Source organism: Palaemon carinicauda, chromosome 35 (assembly GCF_036898095.1).
Source record: "Palaemon carinicauda isolate YSFRI2023 chromosome 35, ASM3689809v2, whole genome shotgun sequence".
NCBI lineage: Eukaryota > Metazoa > Arthropoda > Malacostraca > Decapoda > Palaemonidae > Palaemon > Palaemon carinicauda.
Genome location: NC_090759.1, coordinates 34,058,439 through 34,072,944, shown reverse-complemented (window position 1 = coordinate 34,072,944; position 14,506 = coordinate 34,058,439).

Genomic DNA, 14,506 nt, shown 5'->3' with positions numbered 1-14,506 from the left:
AGAGAGGTCTTTTTTGAAGATCCAGATTGAAACTTCTGCCACTGCTGCACATGATTTCTGTAAGCTAACTTCTTGCAGTGTAGAGCATTGTTGTTTGAGTTGGAGCACTAAATTTCAAAGACATAATTCTCTTGCTTTGTCCTTTTTCAAGGAGGATGTGGGTTAAGGCCACCTCTGCCACCTGTCCAAAAGTCTTGTTTCCTTTCAGTATCAGAACCAAGCCCATCCCATCAATGATGGTTGCTGATGTGGTTGGGATCTCATCTACTGCAGATGCTTTCTTCTCTAGTTCTCTAGCAGGGACAACCTTGTTTGTTTTCTTTAGTGTCCCATCAGTATGTCAATGCCTATGGCAATGAGACTAGAGGGTGGGTAAGAACATCTTTCGTGCTCTTCTGCCGGCTTTCAAGAACTAAGATCATTTGGCTGTATAAATTCCTGTCCACCGTTTGAACATCTTGTGGATTCTTGGACTTTTATTTTATACTAACATTGGTAAAAGTCTCTATTCCTTGTTTTTTCAATTTCCCATAGAACTCCTCATGCTGGTCCTCATCTTGCCTTGCTTTAAATTATTGGTATACTGCTGTACTGCATGTCTCTCAATAAGTCTCTCTAGACTTCAGGAGGCACTACAGTGCAAGTAGACAGCCTGAGCAAGTCTTCCTCTTTTGGAGACATGGGGTTAAGCCAGTTATTTTCCATGTCTTGTCAGGCCTCTACATCTGCCTATCAGTTTAGAGAACAGGATGTCTTAGCTTTGAGCTGCTCCCTCTTGTCATTTCTCAGAGTTGTCTAAGGTATTGGCTTTTGTACTCTTGTGTACTGTAATACTTTGTGACGAGTCCTGATTTGAGACTACAGCGTTTTGTTACCTCAGCAGTCTGCGTATCCTTGTTCTCAGTCTCTTCAGTAGTTTTGGCCACAGGAATACAGCCAAATGGGTTCACTGATTCCAGCTGGATGGAAATTTTTCCTGCCATAAACTTGGCATGAACATATGCATGTGTTTTATGTAGTTGGCTTATCTAAGCTAAGTAGTATAAGTACCTAGCATAGTTGACCCTGTCATATGCAGAGCATCATGGAATTATGCTTCGAATACACAACAGGTGGAGTATTCTTTCCCCTTCTCTGGATGCAGGGATAAGGCCTAAGAGTATCTCATAATGTCTATGTAGATCACCCAGAATGCTGCAAGTCCACTGCTGTGTCCGAGCTCCTCTACATATTCCTCAGTGATTCTCAAGATACATGCGTAAGAGGGGTTCTTTAGGATTTGCTTCAGACCAGTTTGCGAGATGTCCGTGGAAAAGATGTCTGTGACTCTCAGAGACTTCTCCAGATATACCATGCCATCGATGGTTGTAGCTTCTAACCAGGGCAAAAACCCTTTCCACACTATGCGCACTACCCCAGACTGAACACACAGGTCACAGAGCCCAGCATCTTGAAAATGCTTCCTAATGGTTGCTAGAAGAGTGCAGATGGTATCAAGAACATCAATTCTGATTATGTTGCTTAAGTGTTCAGGGTGATTCCATATGATCATGACAGGTTTTTCATATAATGCCTGGTCAAAGACTCGTATAATCTTTGTCGGGCCCAATCACTGCTGGATGTGGAGTGATTGCTTTAGAATCTATTGTGTAGGAACGTAGCCGATGTTATCAGGGGTGACTACCACTTGAAGGTTTAAGGCTGCTTCCTCTTGGGCTTTAATATTGAAGCCTTACCGGCTTTTCACTGACTGATCTTTCTCTTGCAACGCGCAGCTAGGCATCCATACAAGATTTTTCTGCCTGGTAAGCTTGGTCTTCATATCAGCTACATCTTCTGTGGTCTTAGTCATCAGTGGGCCTGGCCGTTGCTTGACATTTTACTTTGGCAGCATCAGCGGAAGTGCATCAATGCTCCTTTTTTGTTCTAACCACAGTAGGCCTGGGCTGATCAGGGACCAAAACTCATTCTTTCTTCCACTGCAATTCCATTCACCCTGTGCTGTGTACCTTCACCACTCAACTTTTCATCTAGACAGTTGATCTTTTCCCAAGCGAAGGTTACGAAAAAACTAGTAAAGATATTGCCTGGTAATGTAAGACCACCTTCTGATGTGGATAACTTCTGCAAGCACAGGGTAGTGTCAATTCCCATATTCTGTAAGGTTTTTGGAGACTGTCGGCAATTTGTGCAAGTAATGCAAAAGAGATTCTAGAATATCAGATTTGACACCCACTATCTCTAGTTGCCAGAATTGGTCGGTATCTTTGGCTTTGGTCTTGATGTCAGCCCCAAGTTGCTTTGCAGTCTTTCCGGGTCACCACATCTGGACAGGGTCTTCAACTGTTTCTTTAGAGATTGGTTTATCCTGACTAGTTCCTGCACAGTTGAGTTGTCTGGATAGATGAGATGTTTGCTAATATAATTTGGGATGATGTAAAGAAAGCCACAAAACTTTGTGTCAGTCCTTCGGCACGTGTACTTTTTGGTGATGTCCTGTATTTTACCCACTCCAAAATCCTTCATCGATGCTGCAAGAGTAGATGTAGTATCGGTCATCATCAAAAACTGTAGGGTACTGTAAAGCTCCTCACAGCTGTAATGAAATAGTTCACTGTATGACCGACTAACAGCTGCCTCATATATATCTTAATTTTCTTGATTATTGGTACTAAGAACATCCTCCTGCGGTGAAGTTTTGCTGGATGTGTAAAATCTATAGTAGGACCTGTGGTTGTGTGCTATAGCAGCCACAATATCTTTAATAACAGTGCCAAGAATTTTGCTGTCCTGATTCTTTGTGGCGGCATTCCTGATCTTAGCATTCAAGTCTTAGTTCTCTACAGTTTATTAACACTTGTCATGTTTTGTCATTTGCTGTATTTGTTTTACAAAATATACACTTTTCTTTACTGTATGTTCTTGAGGGGAATGGGATTGTAGAGTTTGGTGCTTCGTATGATTTTGAGGTGGCTAGGAATTTATGACCAACCCTTGCATGATTGCCAATGTTAATCTTTTTTCTGCAATTATGCCAACTAGTACATTCTTCATTATGAAGATGCCATGACATTTCCTGTAGTAATTGAGAGCTTAGATCTCTCCTTTAGGAGTGTCTTTGCGTACCTCCAGTATGGGTCATGTTACTGTATTTGAGTTGCATGGAGGAGTGTTTTCCAAGAGCCGACAGTTTAGTGCAATTGGGTTGTAAGTATCATATGAACAATGAATAATGCACTTTAACCTTGAATACTCTAGTAAGGGTTAAGATGTAGAGTAAAGAATATCAAGATCAAGATTTCTGTAAAGAAAATTTATTTTTGCCTTTCACATCAGTATATAAAATTTGAAGAAAAACTATTGTAACAGGAATCATCTACTTTACAATCACATCTTTGACCGTTTATCAAAAAATTACTTGTTTTAGTGTTATTGATCAAAATATAGCTTGAAAATGCATTTTTGGTTTTTGGGGGACATGCCTACAGTTTCCGAGTTCATTTGGACATGAATTTTGACATATACCAAAAATAAGCATAGAAATAATTCTGTTAAAAATTGTTCACTAAATTATTAGTATTTATAACTTTCATGCATGCGGTGATCTATTTTCTTAAAAAAAAAGAAAACTGAAAAAGAAAGAATTATCCTTAGAAAATTAGTTTTTCACAAAATAACCCACTAGGCTACTAACATAGAAGGGCTATCATACCATTTTTTTATACTTCTGTTGAATGCAACAAACAAAATGGCATAATCAATATTTTTCCACCGTATGTGGTACTGATATCGATCCTCCCCATGGACTATGCTCCCCCCTTATAGTTTACGAAGCAGATGTACATTTGATCAGTGTGCCAGGTCATTGAGCCATCAGTCAGGTACAGTCTAGGCCAGAGGACTATCACCAGAGGCAGGTTGCAGGGTCGGATTGGTTTCTAAATCCTTGTGTAGCAGAGAGACTGCCGTGTTGGGATCACGGGTTCCTCACTCGGCTAAACAGGAAGCTCACTGTATAGCTTCTCTATCACAGACCCATAGGCAATGTTCCAAGGCTCCTCCCAAAATCCACGGGATCACCTGAAAGCGGACGCTTTCTTCCATTCAGTCTCATTTAACAGGTCATCAAAGTACTGATTGCTGCAGGTCTTGGGATGACCTTGGTTGCTACCAGATGGCCACATACATTGGTATCACAATGTAGTACTTCTAGTCGAAGTTCCGAGAGAACTATCCCTGAGGACCCCCCGTATCATTTCCTGCTGCACCTTCAAAGGTACCACCACTCCGTGAAATCACTTGCACTTCATGGTTAGAGCCTATGTCGATGTGAGACATTTTTTTTCAGGTCTGTACAGAAGATGTCTGGTTACTTGTGATGGTCCGATGTAGCTGTCAACAAAGGAAAGATGGCCATCTTCTATAGGTGTTTTAGTAGGGATACTTCTCTAGTTTGAGCATTGTTAGTACATATTGGTGATTTCCTAGTCAAACATCGCCAAAAGAAGCACCTCTCGGTCACAGATATAAAAGGCTACCACTCAGCCTTTTGTACAGTCTTTCGACTGACGAGCATAGACACACTCCTTATGGGAGCTGTGACCTCAGGCCGCAGATTCGGGATGTGACTCTTGTATTCAGTCTATTACTCGTACCCTATACAAACCTTTGAATAGGGTGTCAAACAAATATATGACTCTTAAAGTCTCTTTCTTCTAGCCTTAGCATTAGCAAAGAAAGTAGACTAGTTGCTTGCTGAGTTTTGGATTTTTTAAAACCTAGAACTTTTCGAGAAACGACCCTAGGTTCGAGTCTTTCTCCAATCTCCATTCTACATGATGCTTCAGTTGGTTATTGAAAGCAAATGCTCTCATTTCGTGAGGCTCTGCATTGCTATCTGGTGAGGTTTCTGCATCTGAGGACTTGAAAGATAGCATCTCTTCCTTAGCACTGGCATATCCAACAAAGAATTCAATAATCACTCCTTCTGGCTTTGTGAGAAAATATAGAGCATACTAACATTTGATCGGGTTCAGGTCCCAGCACAAATTAGAGCTCATTTAGTTGGGTATTAATCCATGTTACGACTTACGAAATACCAATGCTAAAATAGGTAATGGTGTTTGGAAGTGCCATAAAACCATCATATCCTTTTTAAGGTAGTATACCAACCCACAAGTCCCTCAACATTTTTATTCTTGGCTATGTGTTGATAGCTTTAGTAGTTGTGTAAGCAGCCCAACTCCCATACTAAACAGGAAACATCTTGACTTTGGTAAGGAGATTGATATCAGTATGGATGAAACGTATAATCACTGGCTCTTCTATTTCTTCTTTACCATATTTAGGGATGAAGCATTCATACCCTTATATGCTAGGACTGGTATTAATGATGGAAAGTTACATTTCTTAGCACCATTCTTATTAGGCTAGATATCAAAGTATGGGGAGGATGAAGAAATGAATATCAATCATTAGCCATTAGACACCATAACTGACCAAGTACATGGTTCATAGCCAAGTAGTGGCCAGGCACCATCAGCCTAGCCATCATTATGATGGGCTGATAGGAGGTTGCTGGAGTCTTCTTCCTTGCTCCCATATGGGACTTGGGAGACTGGAATATATATTCCAGTGAAGAAAAATAATCAACTAGTTAGGTTGTAGGGGGAAACTTGTTCCTCCCCAATGAGTGAGGTAACCTATTATAAAGAACAAGAGTTTTTTTTATATGCATGGGAACTAACATGAAAATTGATTTGTATTTTTCCCAAACTTGAGCTTCCAGCCTCAAGTATCCCTATCATTCCTGAGTAGGTTAAAAGTGAAGGAGTCTTTGAAGAGAGTAGGCAAGGCTGCTTGTCCACACTCACCACCTGTCAAAACTAACTCTATTTCAACGACCATTCCAGTGCCATTGAAGATATTTCTTATTTTAAAGGACTCTCGCTTGCATAGGAAGGATAAATACTGGTTTGTATAGGAAGGATAAATACTAATTACCTTTGAAATTTATTTGTTCCTTTTATGGGCATTCAGTAAAGTTGGAACTGCCATTAAACATCCAAGGTGGTGAGGAAGCTAGGTCAACCAGTCAGTCAGAGAGACACTTTTGAATTCGGCTGCAAGCTGTACTGTTACTCTTGCTGCCTCTCAAATTTAGGCAGTTTTAATCTTTCGTTTTCTATATAAATGGATGTGTTTGGAGGTAAGCTGTTGTTTTGGGGTAAACCTGGATAAATTAATCAAAGTAAAAGGATACTGTATTCTTTGATATCTCACAGAAAGTAACTATAGCCTACAGGAGAGGGGGATTCCCAGTTACCTCGTCCCATCCCTTGTAGTCCCCTCTTACAGCATGCAGGGTTATGTTGGCGCTATTATAATTGTTGTTATGCCCTCAAGGCCAAAAGAGCGTGCTAGTAATGGGTATGAGTGACAAGTGATTGTGACACAGTTTTGATAGGCCCTGCTGCTTAGGGATTAAGTATATGAAGCTTCATTTGTGGTGGATAACCTTTAAACTGGGGAAGGTGGGCCGTGGCACCCTTGCCAAACTCGGCTAAATCCCTCGTCAGGCTGAGAGGAGCGAAGATAAAAAAAAAATTTTCCGGTTTTTGTCAACTACCTCCAAAATATGGCAGAATTCCCTGGGTAGATATATAGAATTCGGTTGCTCTCCAGACAAACCATAAATGTGTAATCCGTTTGTGTAATCCTTTCATTAATCTCATGGTCCTTGTACCTTTTGCCTGGGGTATTTTTTCAGTCATACCTTCAGTATGAGTGGGTGTTATGCGATGGCAGCGGCAACACAAACCAAAAGAATTTGGCCATCCATAGTGCTGGTTCTCTCTCGGTAGGAGACTGTATTTTTGTCGCTATAAAGATAGAAACCTGCCCCTGAAGTGCCTTTTAGACACTGCCTCTCCCAAGGAGGCACTGAAGGGTGTGGCATCTGCTGGTGGTATTGCGGTTGTTTTTTGAAGAGTCCCCTGTAGTGACTTACTTGGTTGGAAAGTTGTAAATGGTTCCCATGACCTCAACCCCAAAGAAGGCTACCAAGAAGCTTTTGCTCTTCTCCTCCTATTTCTTTCTTATTTTGTCTCATCTTATTAGATTCTTCATATGCATCTACTTTACTGTACTTCGAAGACAATGAAACAGATATCATATATGTCCAGGAAGACAATAGACAAGAGGTACAAAAGACTCCTACCAATTTCTTCCTGCTTATGCAACAGATACTGTGCAGTATCGAGAATCAACCCAGTCTGGTAATGTGTCTTGGTACACAATACAAGGGCTTAAGTGCCAACTATCTGTGTTTGTTCTTGTATTAAACCAAACACTTGCACTGTCGATGGAGATGAATGGTTGCGCCGTTCATCCCTCTCATTCAATGGACAATAGAGGTGCATCTTGGTCACCCTCCCTAATTGTACTTCAGCTCCAAGGGGAGAGAAATTGGCTTATGGTGAGCTGAAAAGAACCAGCAATTATTTTCCTTGCTTTTACAATTGATTAGAAATTCCCTCACCGGAGTGCGATCAGGAATACAATCTTCAGACAGTGAGATTGGTTCTCATGCGTTCACTCTCTTTGTGAGTTCAAAGCCATGAGTATAGTAATATCCCTTATTGTCATTTAGGCATAAATCTATTTTGCCTTTATGTTGCTCATTCTTAAATATTAAGTACATAAATGTAATCTCTGTTATGCCATTTTACCCGACCTTATTTCTGTTCCAGTGTGAAACAATTACAATAAAAAATGGAATGTTTTTATTCTATTTATGAGTTTAGTAGATAAGTATACATTCATTATGAAAATATTTGTTATACATAGCGTAATCAGAAAATATTATGTACTGTGAAGGAGGTCATGCTCTAAAAATATTGTACTTATGTACTGCGAAGATCACAGGCTAATTTGGACAACTTTTTTTTTCTTTAAATTCTCTCGAAGGTGTACAGTACCGTACAGCTTCTACACATTTAACTTTATGCAGACGGAAGCTCAATTGGGCTCGTTACTTGAAGTTGAAAAATTATTTTATTACTAGTTAACTGTATGATATGCTTAATTTTATGACTGTTAAAGAAAAAATAAAATAAGCTAAAATATCTCTTTTAAAGTGAAGGCAAGAATTAAGATATTTAAAATAAATAACTTATACTGTTGTGAACAATGCTTAGATTGTTTCAGCATGAAAAAGGCCTACCACTACCTATGCACCATAGTTTTTTACCAATTTATTCAGTGTTGTACACGCACGAAGTTATCCTTTTTGTGTTTTTGCAATCTTTGCATATTTTAGCATTGCCTTCTAGTAAAGGTTTAGCTATTAAATCTTGAGAGGCATGTCATTACAATGCAAGGTAAATTGGATGTAGAGATGTGAAAAGGGTGAAAATCTCGTGCAGCTTAACGACATTGATCCGAATGCTATTTTTTTCTTACCACTCAGTACCACCTAGTCTTTTCTTGACATGCAGCACCAACACTCGTACAACCTTTTGACCAAAGCATCTTGGTTATCTTCAAGCAGTACTATTTATAGCATATTTTATGCAAGGCTGTTTATGCTGCTCTTGTAGAGGACAAGATGAATATTCGATTGTTTTGTAAGTGATACAACTTTCAAGTAGTGGTGTTAAACTTGTATAAGTACATCTTAAGCTGAAGTGACTCAGTGATGAACAGTGTATGGAAGAATTTGTGCCTTAAATTTGTGTGAAGCCTGGTGACTGTATTGTCCAATGATTGAAAAGGCTCTGTCATTAAAAATTTTATCTATGAAGGTGAAGAGAGGCATAATTCACAATGAAATGAAGCACTCTTAGATAGATTGACAGGCACATTAACGAATTCATATGAGCCAAAGTTTTATTCAAGAGAAGGCCAAGTCTTTGTTTGGGGATTTGTGTAAAAGAAACTTCCCAATGAAAAGGACACTTCATTTGCCAAGAGTAATGGAAGGTTTGATTGGTTCTAGAAGCGTTTTAGTTTGCACTATTAAAACTCGAGCCGAAGCTACTTGCTGCCAAGAAACTTCCCAAATTTCTGAAAAAAATTAATTTGTGAAAAGTAAATTCCCATGGAACTCTTCTTCAATGTTGACGAGACAGTATTATTTAGGAGAAGAATGCCCAACACGCTTTCATTTTTAAGGAAGAGAAAAGTATTCCTGGGTACACGGTAGTCAAAGATAAACCTAATGTTAATGTTAGTGGGTAATATTACTGGTGACAATAAACTTCAGTGTATCATGCCCTTAATCCCTGGGCCCAAAAGCATATTGTTCCAAACTTCCTATAATTTGAATGTCTTATTCAAAGTCATGGGTCACCATGGCCACTTTTTGAGGAATGGGTTCAAAGGCCATTTTTGAAAAATGGTTCAATTGCCAGTTTATACCATCAGTAAAGGAGTAATCTAGGATAAAGAAACTTCCTATCAAGGTTAAGTTGATCTTTGACAATGGCCCTAATATCTCGCGCGGCTTAACGACGTTGATCCGAATGCTATGTTTTTCTTACCACGCAGTACCACCTAGTCTTTTCTTGACATGCAGCACCAACACTCGTACAACCTTTTGACCAAAGCATCTTGGCAATCTTCAAGCAGTACTATTTATAGCATATTTTATGCAAGGCTGTTTATGCTGCTTTCGTAGAGGACGAGATGAATATTCGTTTGTTTTGTAAGTGATACAACTTTCAAGTAGTGGTGTTAAACTTGTATAAGTACATCTTGGGCTGAAGTGATTCAGTGATGAACAGTGTATGGAAGAATCTGTGCCTGAAATTTGTGCATGATTTTAAAGGATTTGAAGAACCAGTCAAGGCCATATTGAGTAATTGGTATCCCCCTTGTAATGAACTTGAGATGGAGTTGGAAGATGGTTATTTTTAATAGTTGAAAGAAGCTCACAGGCAGCCACTGGCAAACTGAAAACTGTTGTTAAGTTACAGCAACCAAAAATTGAAGACTATTAACCTGATCCAGAACTAAGAAGTTTCAAGCTCAAAGAAATGCAGTGGGTTTTACCCATTTATATAAGTGTTTGTCGATATATAAGTCCTAGGATTCTTCAGCTGAGTATTTTGCTCAAATAACTAATGGTGTTTAAGATTTATTCCTATCTTATAGGACACTTTTTAATGATATAAGATGGAACACTTCAGGAAATATAAAATCTAAACATTTTATTCAAATGTTTTGAGTACTGTACTGTATTGTACAGTACCTGTACTTCATATGGAGGCGTATTTATGTATGTATAAAATGATAGCAGGTTGTATGTACTTTTTCATGTTTATTAATTGTATATGGAGCGTATATGTCTCACTTTATAATGATATAATCCAATCTACTCTGAAAATTGACTAACGGCGGGCCTCTTGGAATGAATTATGATGTAGGGTGGGGTATAACTGTAATGTGCTGGAATGAATGAGATCTCCTGTTACTTTTTCTTTCTTTACGTGGCTAGTCTACACCTCAGGAAGGTCCCAGGTGTTTGTGCTACTATGAACCCGAACAGGATTCCACCCAGTAATGCTCTTATGGGCATAGCTGACCTATCGCTTGCTCACTAAGCGGTAGGGTTCTTACCAAAAAACGACAGGTGTGCATGCAATGCACTTGCGCACTGCATACTAATGAGGTCACTCCTATGCTTTTCAAAGGCTCAGGTATGGTGTATTTTGTTTGGAGTTTTGATGGTCAAAGGTAGTTCTGCTTCTTAAGGAGAGACAGATTGTCAACCGGGTCCCTCTTCAGCTTTAAATGTCAGGATGCCCGAAAACCTCAAATCAATCAATCAATCTTCAGCCTCTTCAGGGTGCATTTCTTGTCCAGTTTTTGGTCCAGTGCTGCCATAGGTAGAGATTTTCAAAACTTTTTGTTTGTTGATTCTTTTGCACTTTTTAGTAAAATTGACATGAGAGGCTAACATGGCTCATGTAAAAGTCTGTTTGTTTTTTGTGTTGGGCCATTGTTGGTAGAAACTGATATTGTGTGTGTTCCCCTGCCCTTTGTGTAAAATAATTGTGGGAATCCCCTTGGGAAATCTGGGTTTGGAAACCCCAAGAACAAGACAGCATGAAACCTGGGTTTGGAAACCCCAAGAACAAGACAGCCTAATACACCATACAATAATAGCAGATATACTGTACTTTACTTTACTTTGAATAGTACCTTCCAGTCCCACTCGACTCTGAAAACTCTGGTCGAGTAGTGCAGTGCCCACCAAAAATTTTGTCTAGTACATTTATTTAGTAAGATCATGTGCCATGCATCAAGAGTAAAAGCTGAAAAGACATCTTGTCTATAGCTTTGAACCCAGTCCGTCACCCTGCTGCCAGTGACTTCATCATGATTTAGGGGACCATTTCCTACACACCCAAGGTTCTTGTAACTCCATCAAGTTGCTCATCTGGTTATATAACCGTTGGCAAACATGGATTGCTAAGATATACCGCCCTAGCACTGTTTAGTGAGATCTGTGTTATTGTTTGGACAATGAATCATGGTATGACAATGAAATAATATCCAACAGATTTTGTAGATTTGAGAACAAAGTCCTCAAAAGAATATTGGGATTTAAAGGGCAGGACAGGATAAAAAATTAAACTATAGGAGAGATTACTAGAGTGCCATATGTAGATGAGATCATGGTGAAAGGTAAATGGTTTGGACATGCTCTTAATACTCCCAAAGAGAGATTAGTTCACCAAATTTACAAAGGGTTCCACAAGGCACTAGAAGAGTTGGAAGACCCAGGCGTACATGGCTAAGGACTATGAAGCTTGAAGTAGATGATGAATGGAGAAGTATTGATGTATAGGCTCAAGATAGAGACTACTGGCAAAATCATACCGAGGCCCTTTGTATCAATAGCCATTGGAAGAGATGATAATGACATTTGTCTAAATGTTTGGAAAATCATACAGTATAGTCTGTGTTAATTATCAAGTCCATGTTATCATAACATTGCAAACAATTAAGTCTTTAATTTCTTCTTGAAAATCTATATTGTGAATCCTAACCTTTGGGGCTGCATCTTTGAAAGCTGTAGAACCCACAGTGAGGTGTATTATGTCTCCAATGATTTGACAGTCTGTAACTAGTCTTGTACAGACATGATTTGTTGGCTGCATGATGTGTAACAAATCCCTTAAATACTTGGTCAGTCAGTTCTGATAACTTGCCATTGCTTATTCTTAAAAAGTATTCTAGCTATGATAGACAGCCAGTGTGCTCACACCAATAAAGAAGCGTTCCATTTTTGGTATGTAACACCACTTAGTAACTGTTAGATATTGAAAATTATAGTAAGAACACAGTTAAAGGTGTCTGGTTTCAGTCCCAGTATAATCTGAAAAGGTTCTCCAGAATGTCAGCTGCGGAAGCCCAACCGCCTCCATGTGGTGGTCAATCACAGAAGTATGGGCAAACAGCTTGAAATTGTGGTCCAAGGTGGGGATCAGTCATATGCCATGCTAATGCATTACTACTGTACTAGTCTGTTTCCTAATATGGTTAATAATATAAATTCTCCTAATTTTCCCTTACCCCCCAAAATAACCTATGCAACCACCATCACCTTAATGCCTGATCTACTGGAAACAAATCTGGAAATGTTAACAAGCCAATTCTCAATTTTTTTTTATACAAAAATTCAATATTTATATATGATTGATTCTTTGTGGGTACCAATTGCTGTTGAATTAGTATAGGTTGTGTATACTTTTGAAGAGACAGATGAGCAGAACTACCAAAGTCAAGTTCTGTCGCTGTAAGAACTACAAGTGTACTAATGAGTTTTCCTTCTTAGGTGAAGACAGTTTACCCATTCAAGAAAAGCAGGTTATGACTGATGCAAGAAACAGTTGGGTATTATTATTACTTGCTAAGGTAAAACCCTAGTTGGAAAAGCATGATGCTATAAGCCCAAGGGCTCCAATAGGGAAAATAGCCCGGTGAGGAAAGGAAATAATGAAATAAATAAAGTACAAGAGAAGTAATTAACAATTAAAATAAAACAATTTAAGAATAGTAACATTAGGATAAATATTTCATATATGAAATAATAAAAAAAAAAACAAGTAGAGAAATAACATAGAATAGTGTGCCTGAGTGTACCCTCGAAGCAAAAAAAAAAAAAAAAAAAAAAACTCTACCTCAAGACAGTGGAACACCATGGTACAGAGACTGGCACTGTCCAAGACCAAAGAACAGTGGTTTGATTTTGGATTTTCCTTCTCCTAGAAGAGTTGCTTGCATAGCTAAGAAGTCAATTCTACCCTTACCAAGAGGAGAGTAGCTACTAAACAATTACATTGTAATAGTTAACCACTTGCATCAATAGGCGTAGGAGGAGATGAGGAGTTAACCCCTTGAGCGAAGAACTGTTTAGTAATCTCAGTGTTGTCAGGTGTATGAGGACAGAGGAGAATATGTAAAGAATAGGCCAGACTCTTCGGTGTATGTGTAGGCAAAGGGAAAGTGAACCGTAACCTGAGAGAAGAATCCAATGTAGTACTGTCTGGCCAGTCAAAGGACCCAATGACTCTCTATCGATAGTATCTCAATGGGTTGCTATACATTATTGAAGTGAGGGATGTGGAAGAGGACTTATTGAAGCTTTTATACTCTTATTCATTGTTTATTGTAGCTGATGAACATAAGTATTATGTCCAAAATAAAGATACTGCTGTTAAATGTAATACTCTTGCATAATTACTGTTCCTGTTAATAACATTATAATGAGAACTGAATGACTCTTTGAGCTGTTTCATAAAATGAGCTTGGTAGCAGTATTGGTGATTTCTCTGGCATAGATTTGAATATATTTAGGGAAGCACTACAAATTACGCAAATGGTTATCTGATATATACTGTATTTGTTATTGGCTACTTCATATATATGTATAGCACTCATACTCCCAACAACAGTTTTACAGTGAATTAAACAAACCCATAACCAAACAGATAGTATTTAGAGAGAGTAGATATACAAGACTTCACTGCATTTTGCAGTAAGGGTGTGATAGGGTATGTGACAGGATGAACTTCCTCAGAGTGAGGTGTGCTGGAAAACCTGTGTCCAATGATTATTTAGAGGATCTATTTTTATTACTTCACTCTAAGTAAGAGAATTTAGACTAGTACAGTATGATAGTTTAAAGGTTGAGTGAAGAAGTACAGTATAATTAGAAAGGGTTGATATATAGATATATGGAGAAGATTGTGAGGAAACCATTAAGAGATTTGTTTATATTTATATTAAGTAATTAGGCAATATAGTGATAAATCATGAAGAAACAAGTTTTTTACGTGACGTCACATTGTCGTCAGGTCACGTGTTGATGTTATTTTTAATGAAGGTGATCGACGGCATAGTAGTCAACTGATTAGATTCATGGTGTTTGAACTACATTGGTGGTGGGCATGCTTTCTTGTTTGTATTGGTTTGTATATACAGTATTTAGTGATGG